Source organism: Salmo salar, chromosome ssa15 (genome assembly GCF_905237065.1).
Source record: "Salmo salar chromosome ssa15, Ssal_v3.1, whole genome shotgun sequence".
NCBI lineage: Eukaryota > Metazoa > Chordata > Actinopteri > Salmoniformes > Salmonidae > Salmo > Salmo salar.
The window spans coordinates 26,541,800-26,560,070 of record NC_059456.1 but is presented as its reverse complement, the minus strand read 5'-3'; the positions used below and the strand labels follow the sequence as shown (position 1 = coordinate 26,560,070).

Here is an 18,271-nt window from a genome sequence, read left to right as displayed (position 1 = left end):
CCCCTCGCCATAAGAATGTCAGCTAACAAGATGCACCCAGAGCAGAGAGAATGTGGTGCACAAATCTGCACATATGTGATGTAGTATCCAATTTTAGTCAAACTTTTGGCTTGTGAGCTCTACTTTCAGAACTACTGGCTAAAAAGTACTGGAGAATCCATTTAAGAGTAAAGATTAAAAGGTTTTAAAAAATTCAGGAGAGAGGACCAGACTTGAATGCAACCATTTTAACTAGTTTCCTTGAACACAGCTCCTCAACAAGCATTAGCTGCAACTCATTGCTAATCAACCTCTACACTAGTCCTCTCTCTCAATCACCACTGGCACCCAACTTAATTAAACCTGGCCAGACAAATGTTCCTCCTCTTTTGTCACGTTGGTATGAATGATCGGGAGACAGGCGCAGGAATGCGTAATATGGTTTTTTATTACACCCAAATTACGATGTGCCGTGTAAGGACACGGGCACGAAGACCAAACAAACACGTATACAACACACAGGGTTGAAACCCAAACAAAAGAGCGAGGAGTTCCTCAAATAAATAACACAAGCGCACAATGATTATCACACGGGACGAGACCCGTAATGATCTGCGCAGTCCAATCCACAAGGGCATGAAAGCCCAAAACACACAGCACAGGTACTCACACGTACCAACGGACACTGTAACAATAATCAACAGCCCAATGGAAACCAAAGGGCACACTTATACAAGTACTAATCAGTGGGAATAGGGGACAGGTGTGCGTAATGAAAGTTTCGGAGGGATCCATGACATCTTTGCTCTGTAGTGCATGTTGTACAACATTGTGCGAGACGAGTCTTATGAAGCTTTGCTAAGTTCTCTGTTTAGCAAGTTAATTGTAATATTTTGTCAAAATCTCGTACCTGCGCCCGTTTGATACGTTGAGTATTCCTTTCATTCATGTTAAGAGTAATTGGTAACTGCTTGCCACGTCAGTATACCATTAACCTGTTATGGCTAGGGGGCAGTATTTTCACGGCTGGATAAAAAACATACCCGATTTAATCTGATTATTACTCCTGCCCAGAAACTAGAATATGCATATAATTATTAGCTTTGGATAGAAAACACTCCAAAGTTTCTAAAACTGTTTGAATGGTGTCTGTGAGTATAACAGAACTCAAATGGCAGGTCAAAACCTGAGAGATTCCTTTACAGGAAGTGGCCTGTCTGACCATTTATTGTCTTTCTTTGACATCTCATTCCATTACAAAGGATCTCTGCGGTAACGTGACACTTCCCACGGCTCCAATAGGCTCTCAGAGCCCGGGAAAAACCTGAATGTCGTCATTCCAGCCCCAGGCTGAAACACATTATCGCCTTTCTCAGGTGGCCGATCAAGGGACTGTGGGCTTAGGCGCGTGCACTGGCCGCCCCCGTCTTTGTGTTTTTTCCTCTGTATACCGAAAAGGAGATTCCCGGTCGGAATATTATCGCTTTTTTATGAGAAAAATGGCATAAAAATTGATTTTAAACGGCGGTTGAAATGCTTCGAAGTATGGTAATGGAATATTTAGAAATTTTTTGTCACGAATTGCGCCTTGCGCACGACCCTGATTTACCATTTCGGATAGTTTCTGGAACGCACAAACAAAATGCCGCTATTCGGATATAACGATGGATTATTTTGGACCAAACAAACATTTTGTTATTGAAGTAGCAGTCCTGGGAGTGCATTCTGACGAAGACAACAAAAGGTAATCAAACTTTTGTAATAGTAAATCTGATTTTGGTGAAGGCTAAACTTGCCGGGTGTCTAAATAGCTAGCCCGTGATGGCTGGGCTATGTACTTAGAATATTGCAAAATGTGCTTTCACCAAAAAGCTATTTTAAAATCGGACATATCGAGTGCATAGAGGAGTTCTGTATCTATAATTCTTAAAATAATTTATGCTTTTTGTGAACGTTTATCGTGAGTAATTTAGTAAATTCCCCGGAAGTTTGCGGGGGGTATGCTAGTTCTGAACGTCACATGCTAATGTAAAAAGCTGTTTTTTGATATAAATATGAACTTGATTGAACAAAACATGCATGTATTGTATAACATAATGTCCTAGGTCTGTCATCTGATGAAGATCATCAAAGGTTAGTGCTGCATTTAGCTGTCTTCTGGGTTTTTGTGACATTATATGCTAGCTTGAAAAATGGGTGGCTGATTATTTCTGGCTGGGTACTCTGCTGACATAATCTAATGTTTTGCTTTCGCTGTAAAGCCTTTTTGAAATCGGACAGTGTGGTTAGATAAAGGAGAGTCTTGTCTTTAAAATGCTGTGAAATAGTCGTATTTTTGAGGAATTTGTCATTCGCGCCACGCCTATCATTGGATATTGGAGCAGGTGTTCCGCTAGCGGAACGTCTAGATGTAAGAGGTTAATGAACTTGTCCAGGGTCACGTGTGCCACAGTCCATGTGACGGCAGGCCACACAGTATCAGATTGCATCAGTTTGTTACAAATTCACTATTATATTGGCCTTATCCTATCATCCTGCAGACCGGCCTTCTCACTCTAGAAATGCCACCAGGTTCTTGGCATTGCCGTCTGTCCAGCCATGATTGTTCTATTCCTCGTGCCCCTTTTCTTCCACTAAACTACTTCTCCCTCTCTCCGGTCGGTTGTCTATGGTTGCCCCTCCTATCGGGAACCTGCATTAACTCAAGCACACTCATTTCAGACACCATCTACCTCAAAAACGGAATCCAACCAACAAAAATAGGATTGTCTTTCTTCCTTCATTTGAGTTTTTTCCTTGCCACAGTGCCTTGTGCTTGCTCTCCTGGGGTCTAAGGTTGGGTCACTCCATTGGCATCTCGTCCATATGCCTGTACTACTTCAACTATATTGGCAAATATTCAGTGCCTGCAGTACAGAACAGCTTCCTTCCTCTCCAGGGTATGACTAACTTGGCGTTCTCTTTTTGAGGATTGCCATCACCACAGCAGCCCAACTACCACGGCCTGACTATGTCTACCTGCGACTCCAAGCCAAACTCTAAAGTCCACCCCCTGGATTCTTCATCTGCAGCCATCTGCTTTATCTGGTCCATTCTCATTCCTCTCCTGGATCCTCTCACATCCATTCCATTTCCTCAATAAATATTCTAAACCCATTTCAATGTCAGGTCCTTAAACTCATGAAGGTTAGGTTGAAAGCTAGATGACTCGAGATGAACGTGACCAAAGACATGACTGAAACGGAAACCAATTTTCCTGGATGTGTGTCCCGTAGGATAAACACAAATATTATTATTGAGGCTCTCACTAATTGATTGCACAATGTGTATAATGTTTGAGTATGATTATGGTGGTTAGATAAATGTTTGACATTATAAAGATAACCTTTTATCAACCACTGCCATGTTGATCTGAGCCTTGCTGTAGGAAATCCACAGTGTACAGCTGTTGCATATGCACCTTACTGCCTCCATGTCCCCCTCACGCTGAGGTCACAGCCCGGCTTCAGTGACTCACTGTCACGTTCGTCGTAAACAGTGGACCAAAACGCAGCGGGAATGTGTACACTCATCTTCTTTAATAGGTAGAACGTGAACACAAAACAAAATAACAAAACAAGGTACAATGACTACACGGAGAAACAACTACCCACGAAAACCCAAGGAAAAACACCCATAGGACCTTCAATTAGAGGCAACGAGGAACAGCTGCCTCCAATTGAAGGTCAACTCAATCAACTAAACATAGAAATAGAAAAACTAGAAAATATACTAACATAGAACATTAACCACAAAACCCAGAAACACACTAAACAAACACCCCCTGCCACACCAAACTACAATAACAAACAACCCCTTTTACTGGTCAGGACATGACAGTACCCCCCCCCCCAAAGGTGCAGACCCCGGATGCACCTTAAACAAAAAAACACAAAAATAAACCCCAAAACAAAAATAATCCTAAACTAAAGGGAGGGAAGGGAGGGTGGCTACCGTCACCGACGGCTCCCGTGCTACACCCCCCCCTCCCCAATCCTCCGACTACGGAGGTGACTCAGGCCTTAGTCCCCAACCTAACCTGTCCACCCCCGCTGAATGCTCAGGGCTAAGGCGCGTCGCTGGAGACCTCGTGCTGAAGCGCGTCGCTGGAGACGTCGTGCTGAAGCGCGTCGCTGGAGACGTCGGGCTGAAGCGCGACTCTGGAGACGTCGGGCTGAAGCGCGACTCTGGAGACGTCGGGCTGAAGCGCGACTCTGGCGGCGCCGGACTGGAGGGCGACTCTGGCTGCGCCGGACTGGAGGGCGACTCTGGCTGCGCCGGACTGGAGGGCGACTCTGGCTGCGCCGGACTGGAGGGCGACTCTGGCTGCGCCGGACTGGAGGGCGACTCTGGCTGCGCCGGACTGGAGGGCGACTCTGGCTGCGCCGGACTGGAGGGCGACTCTGGCTGCGCCGGACTGGAGGGCGACTCTGGCTGCGCCGGACTGGAGGGCGACTCTGGCTGCGCCGGACTGGAGGGCGACTCTGGCTGCGCCGGACTGTGGGCCGTCTCTGCTGCTCCTTCCTTGGTCCGTTGGTGGTGGGTAGTTCTGTCACGTTCGTTGAAAACAGTGGACCAAAATGCAGGAGCATTTTGTGCAAGGAGGAGCAGGAGAAGCACTGCCAGAGCCCTGCAAAATTACCTCCAGCAGGCCACAAATGTGCATGTGTCTGCTCAAACGGTCAGAAACAGACTCCATGAGGGTGGTATGAGGGCCCGACGTCCACAGGTGGGGGTTGTGCTTACAGCCCAACACCGTGCAGGACGTTTGGCATTTGCCAGAGAACACCAAGATTGGCAAATTCGCCACTGGTGCCCTGTGCTCTTCACAGATGAAAGCAGGTTCACACTGAGCACGTGACAGACGTGACAGAGTCTGGAGACGCCGTGGAGAACGTTCTGCTGCCTGCAACATCCTCCAGCAAACTAGCTAGCCATTTCACATTGGTTACACCAGCCTAATCTCGGGAGTTGACAGGCTTGAAGTCATAAACAACGCAATGCATTGCGAAGGGCTGCTGGCAAATGCACGAAAGTGCTGTTTGAATGAACGCTTACGAGCCTGCTGCTGCCTACCATCGCTCAGTCAGACTGCTCTATCAAATCATAGACTTAATTATAACATAATAACACACAGAAATACGAGCCTTAGGTCATTAATATGGTCGAATCCGGAAACTATCATCTCGAAAACAAAACGTTTTTCCTGTCAGTGAAATACAGAACCGTTCTGTGTTTTATCTAACGGGTGGCATTCCTATGTCTAAATATTCCTGTTACATTGCACAACCTTCAATGTTATGTCATAATTACGTAAAATTCTGGCAAATTAGTTCGCAACGAGCCAGGCGGCCCAAACTGTTGCATATACCCTGACTCTGCGTGCAAGGAACGCAAAATGACACAATTTCACCTGGTTAATATTGCCTGCTAACCTGGATTTCTTTTAGCTAAATATGCAGGTTTAAAAATATATACTTCTGTGTATTGATTTTAAGAAAGGCATTGATGTTTATGGTTAGGTACAGTCGTGCAACGATTGTGCTTTTTTTTCGCAAATGCACTTTTGTTAAATCATCCCCCGTTTGGCAAAGTCGGCTGTCTTTGTTAGGAAGAAATAGTCTTCACAGTTCGCAACGAGCCAGGCGGCCCAAACTGCTGCATATACCCTGACTCTGTTGCAAGAGAAGTGACACATTTTCCCCAGTTAAAAGAAATTCATGTTAGCAGGCAATATTAACTAAATATGCAGGTTTAAAAATATATACTTGATTTTAAGAAAGGCATTGATGTTTATGGTTGGAGCAACGTGTACCTAAGCGATTATATGCAACGCAGGACAGGCTAGATAAACTAGTAATATCATCAACCATGTGTAATTAACTAGTGATTATGATTGATTGATTGTTTTTTATAAGATAAGTTTAATGCTAGCTAGCAACTTACCTTGGCTTCTTACTGCATTCGCGTAACAGGCAGGCTCCTCGTGGAGTGCAATGTAAAGCAGGTGGTTAGAGCGTTGGACTAGTTAGCCGTAAGGTTGCAAGATTGAATCCCCGATCTGACAAGGTAAAAATCTGTCGTTCTGCCCCTGAACAAGGCAGTTAACCCACCGTTCCTAGGCCGTCATTGAAAATAAGAATGTGTTCTTAACTGACTTGCCTAGTTAAATAAAGGTGTAAACCTTTTTTTTTTTAAGTTAAACATTTTAATCGGCCAAATCGGCATCCAAAAATACCGATTTCCGATTGTTATGAAAACTTGAAATTTGCCCTAATTAATCGGCCATTCCAATTAATCGGTCGACCTCTAGTGTATATACTGTCTTCTAGTCAAGGCTCATCCTACTTCTGCACACGTTTTCTATTCATATACTGTCCATACTGCCAATACACACCATCATATACATTTACAGTGCATTCAGAAAGTATTCAGACCCCTTGACTTTTTCCACATTTTGTTGCGTTAACAGTGGCCTTATTCTAAAATATATTTAAAATTGTTTACCCCCCCCAATCTACAAACAATACCCCATAATGACATCACAATACCCCATAATGACAAGGCAAATACAGGTTTTTAGACATTTTAGCAAACGGCCACATTTTAATAACTATTCAGACTCTTTACTCAGTACTTTGTTGAAGTACCCTTGGCAGCGATTCTACCGGTCAAAAGTTTTACAACAACTACTCTTTCAAGGGTTTTTCACTTTTTTCCATCTGCATTGCTTGCCGTTTGGGGTTTTAGGCTGGGTTTCTGTATAGCACTTTGATATCGGCTCATGTAAAAAGGGCTTTATAAATACATTTGATTGATTGATTCTTTCTACATTATAGAATAATAGTGAAGACATCAAAACTATGAAATAACACATATGGAATCATGTAGTAAGCAAAAAAGTGTTAAACAAATCAAAATATATTTTATATTTGAGATTCTTCCAAGTAGCCACCCTTTGCCTTGATGACAGCTTTGCACACTCTTGGCATTCACTCAACCGGCTGCTCAAGCTCAGTATCTCTCCACCTCAGCTAAACCACTTCCTCCAGGTGTCGTTCAGTTTAACTCACGTTCGCCTCATCTTGGGTTCTGATCAGCTCCTTCACCCTGTAAAGCCTCACAAACGCTGACCACATGTAAACATTCCACATCCGGCTTCTTCAGCTGGGGGATAGTCTGGGGGGTATATCCTGGTGGTATATTCTGACAAGATCAATCAAATATATTTTTAAAGCCCTTTTTACATCAGCAGATGTCCCAAAGTGCTATATAGAAAACCAGCCTAAAACACCAAACAATGCAGATGTAGAAGTACGGTGGCTAGGAAAAACTCCCTAGTTTGTGCAGTAACCTAAGAAGAAACCTAGAAAGGAACCAGGCTCTGACGGAGTGGCCAGTCCTCTTCTGTCTGTGCCGGGTGGAGATTCTAAGAGTGCATGGTCCTTTAAGGCCAGATTGTTCTTCAAGATGTTCAAATGTTCATAGATGACTAGCAGGGTCAAATAATAATCCATGGTTATAGAGGGTGCAACAGGTCAGTAACTGAGGAGTAAATGTCAGTAGGCTTTTCATAGCCGAGCATTCAGAGGTCGAGACAGCAAGTGCGGTAGAGAGAGAGAGTCAAAAAAAGCAGGTCCGAGACAAGGTAGCACGGCCGGTGAACAGGTCAGGGTTCCCTAGCCGCAGGCAGAACAGTTGAAACTGGAGTAGCAGTATGACCAGGTGGACTGGGGACAGCCAGAAGTCATCAGGCCCGATAGTCCTGAGGCAAGATCCTAGGGCTCAGGTCCTCTGGGAGGGGAGAGAAAGAGAATTAGAGGGAGCATACTTAAATTCACAGAGGACACCAGATAAGACAGGAGAATTACACCAGATTTAACAGACTGACCTTAGCCCCCCAGCACATAGACTATTGCAGCATAGATACTGGAGACTGAGACAGGGGTGGGTCGGGACACTGTGGCCCAGTCCGACGATAGCCCCAGGCAGGACATAACCCCACCCACTTTGCCAAAACACAGCCCCCACACCACTAGAGGGATATCAACAGACCACCAACGTACTACCCTGAGACAAGGCTGAGCATAGCCCACAAAGATCTCCTCCACTACACGAGACTGAGGGGGCATAAAACTGGAGTCTCCCCTCTATCAATGGGAATCAATGTCTGCGAGGGCGGATGGCAGGCGGGAGAATTGGGAACATTCTAGCAAATTAGATACTGGATTAGCATGTGAACAACAGGCACAACTCCGATATCAAATAGTTTTTTCCTCAAAGTTGGCGGGATGTCATACGCATCCACTTATATCAGTACAAGGTTACTAAACGTCTATTTCTTCAAATAGGCCTCACATAGCAAATTCGACACATTGCCCTCCATACAAAATATCACCATGCCCACTGATTCACGCTTTATTTTTGCATAGACAGATTATGGGGCAGAGTCTCGCTTCACCTCTTCCTTTCAGGACACATGAGGATCTAGCAGGTTGCACATGGACAAATCATAGACTCATTAATTGATAGTGCTGCTTGTTTTGGAGATGTTACAGCTACAGTTAGCTACTTTACATGCTTATATTGACTTTGAAATAATGGTTTGTAGCTACGTTTGATAGCTACACTACATGACCAAAAGTTTGTGGACACCTGCTCAATGAACATCTCATGAATCTGTGTAGGCTAGTCAAGTTCTTCCACAGATTTCAACAAATCAGTTTTTATGAATCTCGCTTTGTGCATGAGGGCATTGTCATGCTGAAACAGGAAAGAGCCTTCCCCAAACCATTACTACAAAGTTGGATGCACAGAATCGTCTAGAATTTCATTGTATGCTGTAACGCTAAGATTTCCCTTCACTGGATCTCAGGGGCCTAGCCGGAACCATGAAAAACAGCCCCAGACCATTATTCCTCCTCCACCAAATTTTATAGTTGGCACAATGCATTCGGGGAAGTAGCTTTCTCCTGGCATTCGCCAAACCCAGATTCGTCAGTTGGACTGCCAGATGGTGAAGCGTGATTCATCACTCCAGAGAACGTGTTTCCACTGCTCCAGAGTCCAATGGCGGCAAACTTTACACCACTCCAGCCAACGCTTGGCATTGCGCATGGTGATCTTAGGCTTGTATGCGGCTGCTCGGCCATGGAAACCCATTTTCTTGAAGCTCCAAATGAACAGTTATTGTGCTGACGTTGCAGTTTGGAACTCAGTAGTGAGTGTTGCAATCAAGGACAGCCGATTTCTACGAGCTCCAGCACTCGGTGGTCCCATTCTGTGAGCTTGTGTCGCTTACCACTTCGAAACTGAGCCGCTGTTGCTCCAAGATGTTTCCACTTCACAATAACAGCACTTATAGTTGATCTGGGCAGTTCTAGTTGGGCAGAAATTTGAACTGACTTGTTGAAAATGTGGCATCCTATTCAGTGGCGACCAGTTTTGAGCCCCACCTGTTTAGCTATGTTATTTTGTGTCACCTCCCTGTGAACCCCTGCTTACCTCCTCCAGAGTGATAGTCGGGGAATCCTCGAAACCTGCCGGGGTTTTCTTTCTCAGTGCTCGCTTATTTTTGAGCTACAGCCATCTTCGTTTTCTTCAGACCGAACGAAGATGGCGTATATAATTACGCTAATGTCGGGAAGGCTGCTCTCTTGGGCTATGGCAGTTTGGGAACAACAATCTCCCATTTACGGTCATTGGGAGGAATTCATGGCAGAGGTGAGAAAGGCTTTTGAATCTCTGGTAGCCGGGAGAAATAGTGTGGCAGACTCCCATAGTGTGGCAGACTATGCGGTGGACTTTCGCACGTTGGCCGCCGAGAGTGCCTGGAATCCAGAGTCTCTTTTCGATACTTTTCTGCACGGATTATCTGAGGAGGTAAAGGATGAGCTAGCTGCTCAGGAAATGCCGGTGGACCTCGACTCTCTTATCGCCTTAACCAGTAAAATTGATGGACGCCTAAGGGAACGCAAGAGTGTAAGGTCTGGTCTCGGGCACACTCGTGCACCCGATATGGCGCGCTCACCTCCTATGGAATCCGGAAGTTTCTGAAGGCAGCTCTTCCGAGAGGAGTCAAAGTCACCCGAGCTCTCTCGTGAATCTACGACAGGTGAGTTGGATACTCCTGAGCCTATGCATTTGGGAAGAACTAGGCTATCAGTTTGGGAGTGCTCACAGAGGATGAATAATAACTGTGGAGGGGCTGGACATTTTATAGCTACCTGCCCTATTAGGAAACCCTTGTCTCTAGTGGGTACCAGTACTATGGTGAGTCAGACTGGGAGACCCTAATTCCCATCACCCACACACCCCTTTTTTCTCTTGTGCTGTGGGGAGACCAATCTAAGTCTCTCCGAGTGCTCATTGACTCTGGGGCTGATGAATGTCTTATAGTTGCCACGATAGCTTCGGAGCTTGGTATTCCCACTCAGCCTCTCTCTGTGCCCATGGATGCTATGGCACTGGACGGCCGCTCTATAGGGGAAGTCACCCATAGTACTGTGCTCGTTCAATTTCTGGTAACAGTTTCTGGTAACCACAGTGAGACCATAGAGTTCCTCCTCATTGCATCTCCCCATGTTCCAGTTGTGTTGGGATTTTCCTGGCTACAAAAACGCAATCCTGTGATTGACTGGACCACAAGCTCCATCCTGGGTTGGAGTCCTTTTTGCCATTCCCACTGCCTTCAAGCAGCACAGCCTTCCCCAAGTTGTCCTCCTCAGGATGTTAACAAGACTGTGGATGTCTCTGTTATTCCCTCTGAATACCATGACCTCCTGGAAGCAAATCATAAGGCACGCGCTACTTCCCTTCCCCCGCACTGTCCTTATAATTGTGCCATTGACCTTCTCCCAGGCACCACATCACCTCGGGTCGGTGGTAATCTCTGTCCGGACTGGAGACCAAAGCTATGGAGGAGTAGATAGAGGAGTCTCTGGCCACTGAAAATCATTACCCCCTACCTGAGTGGAAGACAGCATTCAACACAGCCAGTGGACATTATGAGTACCAGATCATGCCCCTCGCGAACCAGGTGGTAGGCTTTCCGAAGGTCCAACTTGGAAAACATGGTAACCCCCTGAAGAGGTTCAAATGCCAAGGAGAGGAGAGGTAGGGGGTAATGATTTTTTACAGTGATATCGTTAAGTCCCCGGTAGTCAAGGCATGGGCGCAGGGTCTTGTCCTTCTTCTCCACAAAGAAAAACCCTGCACCGGCAGGAGATGCAGAAGGACGGACGGCCCCAGTGGCCAGAGACTCCTCTGTACTCCTCCATCTCTTTTGTCTGCATTTGGGTCTCGCCTTGTGCCTTGATAATTTTGGCATTAATACGTGTCACATATCAGTTAAAAAAATTAAGCCCCTTGGGTGCTGCCATAGTTACATTAGAAGTGCCGCCTCACAATTATGTAGGTTTTAAGGTAGGCCTTGAAATACATCCACAGGTACACCTTCAATTGACTGAAATTATGTGAATTTGCCTATCAGAAGCTTCTAAAGCCACGACATCATTTTCAAGAATTTTCCAAGCTGTTTAAAGGCACAGTCAACTTAGTTTATGTAAACTTCTGACCCACTGGAATTGTGATGCAGTGAATTATAAGTGAAATAATCTGTCTACAAACAATTGTTGGAATAATGACTTGTCATGCAAAGTAGATGTCCTAACCGACTTGCCAAAACTATAGTTTGTTAACAAGAAATTTGTGTAGTGGTTGAAAAATGAGTTAATGACTCCAACCTAAGTATGTAAACTTCCGACTTCAACTATGTTACAAATTTGCAAAACGTATGATATGCTATGAATTCTAGCTAGGTGGCTAACGTTAGCTATGCTAGGGGTTAGGGTGTTACATTTAGGAGTTAGGTTAAAGGGTTAACGTTAGGGGAAGGGGAAGCTAGAATGGGAAGGGTTAGCTTACATGTTAAGTCTACTGAACAAAAATATAAAAGCAACATTTTACTGAGTTACAGTTCATATGAGGAAATAAGTCAATTGAAATAAATTGATCAGGGCCTAATCTATGGATTCAACCTCAGGCAGCTGGGGAGCAGCAGAACCCAGACAGATGCAGAGAGAAGAGGCCTCACCTACAGACAGCTGGGGAGCAGCAAAACCTGACTCTGTGTAGACCTCACGTGTAAAGTAGACTGTTTTACCCGGCTCTGTAGACGTCACGTGTAAAGGAGACTGTTTTACCCGACTCTGTGTAGACGTTACGTGTAAAGGAGACTGTTTTACCCGACTCTGTGTAGACGTCACGTGTAAACGAGACTGCTAACGGACTGTGTAGACATCACGTGTAAAGTAGACTGTGTTACCCGACTCTGTGTAGACGTCACGTGTAAAGGAGACTGTTACCCGACTCTGTGTAGACGTCACGTGTAAACGAGACTGCTAACGGACTGTGTAGACATCACGTGTAAAGTAGACTGTGTTACCCGACTGTGTAGACATCCCGTATAAAGGAGCCTGTGTTACCCGACTGTGTAGACACCACGTTTAAAGGAGACTTACCCGACTCTGTGTAGACATCACGTGTAAAGGAGACTTACCCGACTCTGTGTAGACATCACGTGTAAAGGAGACTGTGTTACCTGACTGTGTAGACATGTGTAAAATAGACTGTTACCTGATTCTGTGTAGACATGTGTAAAGTAGACTGTTACCTGATTCTGTGTAGACATCACGTGTAAAGTAGACTGTGTTACCCGACTCTGTGTGACATCATGTGTAAAGGAGTGTCACAAACTTCGTCGTCTGACAATAAGGAGAAGTCACTGTCAGACCAATACGCAGCGGGTTGCGTGTTCCACATCATTTATTAAGTTTGATGCACACGGAAAAACAATAAACTAGAACGCCAGTTTCACAGGCTATCACTATACGTAGCAGTGCGAAATAAAACAACCCACAAAACCCAGGTGACAAACACACTCCTAATATATGACTCCCAATCAGGAACAACGATAACCAGCTGTCCCTGATTGGGAGCCACACAGACCAACATAGAAACAGAAATACCAGAAAAACACATACAACACAGTACTTCTGCCACGTCCTGACCAAAAATACTAAACAACTACTCCCTCTGCTGGTCAGGACGTGACAAGGAGACTGCTACCTGACTGTGTAGACATCACGTGTAAAGTAGACTGTGTTACCTGACTCTGTGTAGACATCACGTATAAAGGAGACTGTGTTACCTGACTCTGTGTAGATATCACGTATAAAGGAGACTGTGTTACCTGACTCTGTGTAGACATCACGTGTAAAGGAGCCTGTGTTACCTGACTCTGTGTAGACGTCATGTGTAAAGGAGACTGTATTAACTGAAATCTAGGACTCACTTCTTGGGTGATCAATAGTTCAGAGTTCAAACCATTTCACGTGTGGAGCAAGCTCTCTCGTTTCCTGGTCTGTATAGTTGAAATTAGCCCTTTTCAGCGTGGAGGACATGTCCTCCCGTTATTTCAAACTGAGGTGACTTTTTGTCACGGGGGCTTTAAAAGAAATGTAGAAAAGGGGTTGGTTCATCATTTCCAACCAATGTCTATTCACTTGGGCGTGGCTACTGACTTAGTTAAACTTTACAGGGAAGACAATTTTCTCATTTTAAAGGTTAACATCATATTATATCATTTTGCAAATAGTTTAATCTTTACTCATTCATTTTATACAAGAATTAGATGCAAGCCTCATAACTGAGGAACCTGTATAAACATAGTTAGGGTAATGTGGCTGTATTGTCTTTCATGAGGTCACAAACATGAAACAAAATGGACCGGTCGTAGCTGGCTTCTCCACCGACCGTTTACACATTCTCCAAAATAGGAATATTGTTCAATTCTCAAATTCTGGGATGTAGTAGAATTTGGCGGGAGAGTAACTTTGTTCTACTGTGACCCTCTCTCATACTGCATGGTCAGGGAGACAAGAGTCTCTGCAAGGAATTTATGACGGGTTCACATCTCTGCTAACCAATTCACTGAAAGGGCTAGCGTCATAACAGTGTAGACATCACTTGTAAAGGAGACTGTGTAACCTGACACTCTGTAGACATCACAGGTAAAGGAGACTCTGTTACCTGACACTCTGTAGACATCACAGGTAAAGGAAAAATGTGTCCGTCTCGCAAAGGAGCCTTCAACCACAAGTGGGCGTTGCATTTTCATTGGAAGTCTCCATTAAAAGGCATGACATCTGTCACATCTTAATGGAGTGATTATGGGTATTGTGAACAAAGCTAAATGCCGGATGTCCACCAGTTGCATATGGGTTTTGTTTTGCCAGACGTCTAGCAAAACAATTTGCACATTTGCATCGCTTTTCAACTAGCTAAAAGCTAGTTAGGAGAACTAATGCAGCAGGTTAGGAGAACTAACGCAGCAGGTTAGGAGAACTAACAACTGTTATCCCCAACGCGACAACTAGATGGAGCTGCACTCCATCTAGCCACCACCGTACAAACAATCATTATCATAACACCGATTAACGCTTGATCTGACTGAATGTAGGCCTTATTCCTGATCATCCCTCCAACTGGGACAGTTAACAGAATTGCATTTTCTCAGGGAAAACAATGTTTCATTCTTAGCTAGAATCATTGTCAAGTGTTGTCGAATGTGATTTCATGTGGTCTAAAAACTTTTAATGAACTCCCACAACTTATCATCGGGTTTAGTTTCACATTGAAGTTCGTTAAAACGTGGCAAACACGCATCCCGCCCCAACCTCACGCTTCAGCCTCTATCTGGCACTTCAACACATTCCACATCATTTGTCATCTGATGTTTTCCACGGTACAGAAGTAGAAGGTGCTCAACCAACATGAGTAGAGGTGCAATCTAAAAATGTGTAGACATCATTGGACAGGAAAAGGCACAACACTCGCTCAACATTAAAACAATTGTAGTTTTATTAGACAAGTTTAAAAGATTGACGTTTCGGTCTTCAATGGCCTTCTTCAGAATAATCAAAAGTGAATGGACAAGTTCATATAGGGCATGGGGAAGACAATTTCAGAGAAAACTCTTCAGCTGGTGGTGCTAATGAGAGACAGTGTTAGACCATACAGGATAGCACTCAGGGTGTGATGTGCTGTGGTCAATGTCTCTACCTAGTGATGAAATATAGAAGTGAAACCAGTAAACAACAATTGGAAACCTGGACAAGCTTTTTACAACTACAGTAGGTGTAATTGATATACAACCACTACTATATAATACATGTTGAATATGTTGTGTATTGAAAATAAGCAACAAGGCTAAGCAAAACTAGGGATAACAACATCAACAGCTTAGGAAAAGAGGTCTAACAACTGGTTTGGACAACAGTTAGTGAGCGCTGATTATTCTGAAGAAGGCCATTGAAGGCCGAAATGTATAATAAAACTGTATTTTTTTATGAGCCAGCGTTGTTTTTCCTGTCAAATGTTTTCCATGGTACAGAAATAATTGGATAAGATTTCTGACAATGAAAGCAGATGGCATAAATAAATACAAAATCACTGTGTAAAAAAAAGTAAGTGCATTCTGTTAAACTAGTTACAAAACAAGTTTCAACTCTGATGGTTTTGTCACAAAAACGGTTTTGTTATATAGCAAATGTGCCCAATTCTGGTTTTGGCACATGCGCTCTAGCCAACAGCTTGCAGATAAAGTGTGGTCGGCTACCTACATTATGAGATTATTATGGAGAAGAGCGACATCATTTGTATTTGTCAAACGGCAGCCAAGCATCGGTTATCATGTCACCAGAATAAGACCCTCGATATTTATTGGAAAGGAGCATCAAGCTCATCACCTTGCACGTTCACCACCCTGTGAAGTTCATTTATTTTATCTTTAGCCTATTAAACTGCATATTGCTTTCTCGTAGAGGACCACACAACATATCATCGCGTGACTCCAACTTTTACTTCGATATGATGGTTATTATATCAATATTTTCGCATAAAGGCGTTTCTACCGCCATTTCTCGCATAATTACATTTACAATCACAAAGATACCACCGTGTCCATCAACCCGGTCGTTACTTTTTTCATGCATCACGTAATTCATCTGCATGAAATGATTTTATGGAAACGCTGTTAGTGGCTTTGTTATATTGTATAGTTTGACATCTTTCAGGATGTTTGGCTTTACGTTACGTTGCGTTTTGCTTACATTGTGTTTTACGTTTTGCTACAGAGCAATTATTACATAGGCTACTATTTTTTTATTAATGAACTTCAGGATAATCCCTATTTGAGTACCTTGGTCTAATGCAGCCTGTTCATTTAACATTGTAATAAGCATGGAATTAATGTAGAAGGCATCATCACGCACTGCACTGTACTGTATTTAGCTGAGGTACTTCACATGTGAGTCTTGCCCAATACAGTATATTGGCCAATGTCATGGTGCGTTCAAGACAACTCGGAACTAAAAAATCTATGACCTCCGACTTGTGGGAACGCTGAAAAAACTAATTGGGAAAAGGCGTTTTACTTCTCAGCTGCATCCGATTCATTAACAACTGTGACAAAGGTTGGGATCCCTTGTGCATGCGCTGTGTGTCTGAGAGATCATAGCCTATGTTTAAAAGGCTCTAATTAATGAACCATGAATGTGCACTGTTCAAAATATATCATCAGTCAACGTTATTGCTAGCTCTTGCCCCCAAAATAAAGTGTACCATCTGGGTTAACTTGATTAAGCTTACGAAAACAGATCTAATATGAGCGTCATTCCAGATGAGAAATAGGACACTATTTCAAAGCATAGTACATGTAATGTTTAGCTGTTACACAGGAGTTAGCTAGTTAAAATGAATCATATCTTGAGGAGTAATTACCTGTAATTAAAGTGTACTTATACAGTACATTACCCATCCTGACAAGTTTGCCCTAATTTTTAAAGCTTCTGGAATGCGATCCAAGTGTGAAAAAATACAAAAATAAACACACTAGTGCATCACAGAGTATCATGTAATATCTACATAAATGCAATGGAGTTACTAGGTGTTACACAGGATTCAGCTATTACTATATCATTACTTAGGCCCAAATGAAAATACATACAAACAATAAATGAGTTTCTACTTTAGTCAACTTTAATGCAACATGTAAAAAAAATAAACAATATGGATTTTTATTGTAAGATTAATGTGATTAATTAGATTAAACAAATATATAACTTAAATAACGATTCTAGTGGTGACTGAAATCTGTCGCCTTTAGAATGGTGAGTAACCTAGATAGCTAATTTAGAAAAACGGGATTGTCTTGTAACAATAGAAATCAACAGCTCTGTCTTCATATGTTTCTTTCTTGTAAGCATTTTCCCATCCTGGAGTCTGTGACCTTGTGGAAATCTGTGGTAGAGAATAAAAATGTATGACAATTTAGCATTAGACACTATGTTAACCTATACTAGTTATCATCATCATCATCATGCTTTCTATAGTTTAGCACTATAGCTAGCTATGCCTAACTAGCTACCTAGCGAGTTCTTGTGTTATCCAGCTAGCTATAAAAGTGCACGCTAACTCCAAAGATTTGATTAACTAAGCCAAGATAGACCACACCCTTTTGTTTCCAATAGGAAGCTAGTGAGAAGACTGCACAGAACAAGCAAGAAGGTGGGCAAAGCCAAGCATGAGCTAGCAAGATCCTATTGGCACGTTCTAGCATGTATTGACATATTTCCATTAGGGAATGCCTAGTTTATGAAATATGTGGGTGCAATAACTAAATTCGCCCTTCCACTCCATCTAAACATTGACATTTTTTGGCAAAGGGAGTCCACCCTGTTTGTAAAATAGTGTAGTTTTGGGAACAGAAAACTGTATTGAGATCAAATGTTTCATTGTTTCTAATGTTTCACCGTCAGAACGTCAGCACAGTTCTATCTCGGTCTCTACTCTCCCACTACCAGCCACTCTTCTTCATACTCTCCCACTGTCAGCCACTCCTCTCCCACTGCCAGCCACTCTTTTCCATACTCTCCCACTGCCAGCCACTCTTTTCTATACTCTCCCACTGCCAGCCACTCTTTTCCATACTCTCCCACTGCCAGCCACTCTTCTTCATACTCTCCCACTGCCAGACACTCTTTTCCATACTCTCCCACTGCCAGCCACTCTTTTCCATACTCTCCCACTGCCAGCCACTCTTTTCCATACTCTCCCACTGCCAGCCACTCCTCTCCCACTGCCATATGGTGAGGAGAGGAAACTCCAACCGGATGCTTTACATTTATACTTC

At 43.6% G+C, this 18,271-nt stretch overlaps 1 protein-coding gene across 3 annotated transcripts in view; it reads right to left on the bottom strand.

Annotated features, from left to right (window-relative positions):
- Positions 1 to 12,877: 12,877 nt before the first annotated feature.
- LOC106571144 (cytoglobin-2) overlaps positions 12,878 to 18,271 on the bottom strand; it is a 33,436-nt gene continuing 28,042 nt past the window's right edge. For all 3 annotated transcript variants that reach the window (XR_006759141.1, XR_001320856.2, XM_014143871.2), the window contains one exon: positions 12,878 to 17,379. The gene's annotated coding sequence lies outside the window, so the exon portion shown is untranslated. The remainder of the gene's footprint in view (positions 17,380 to 18,271) is intronic.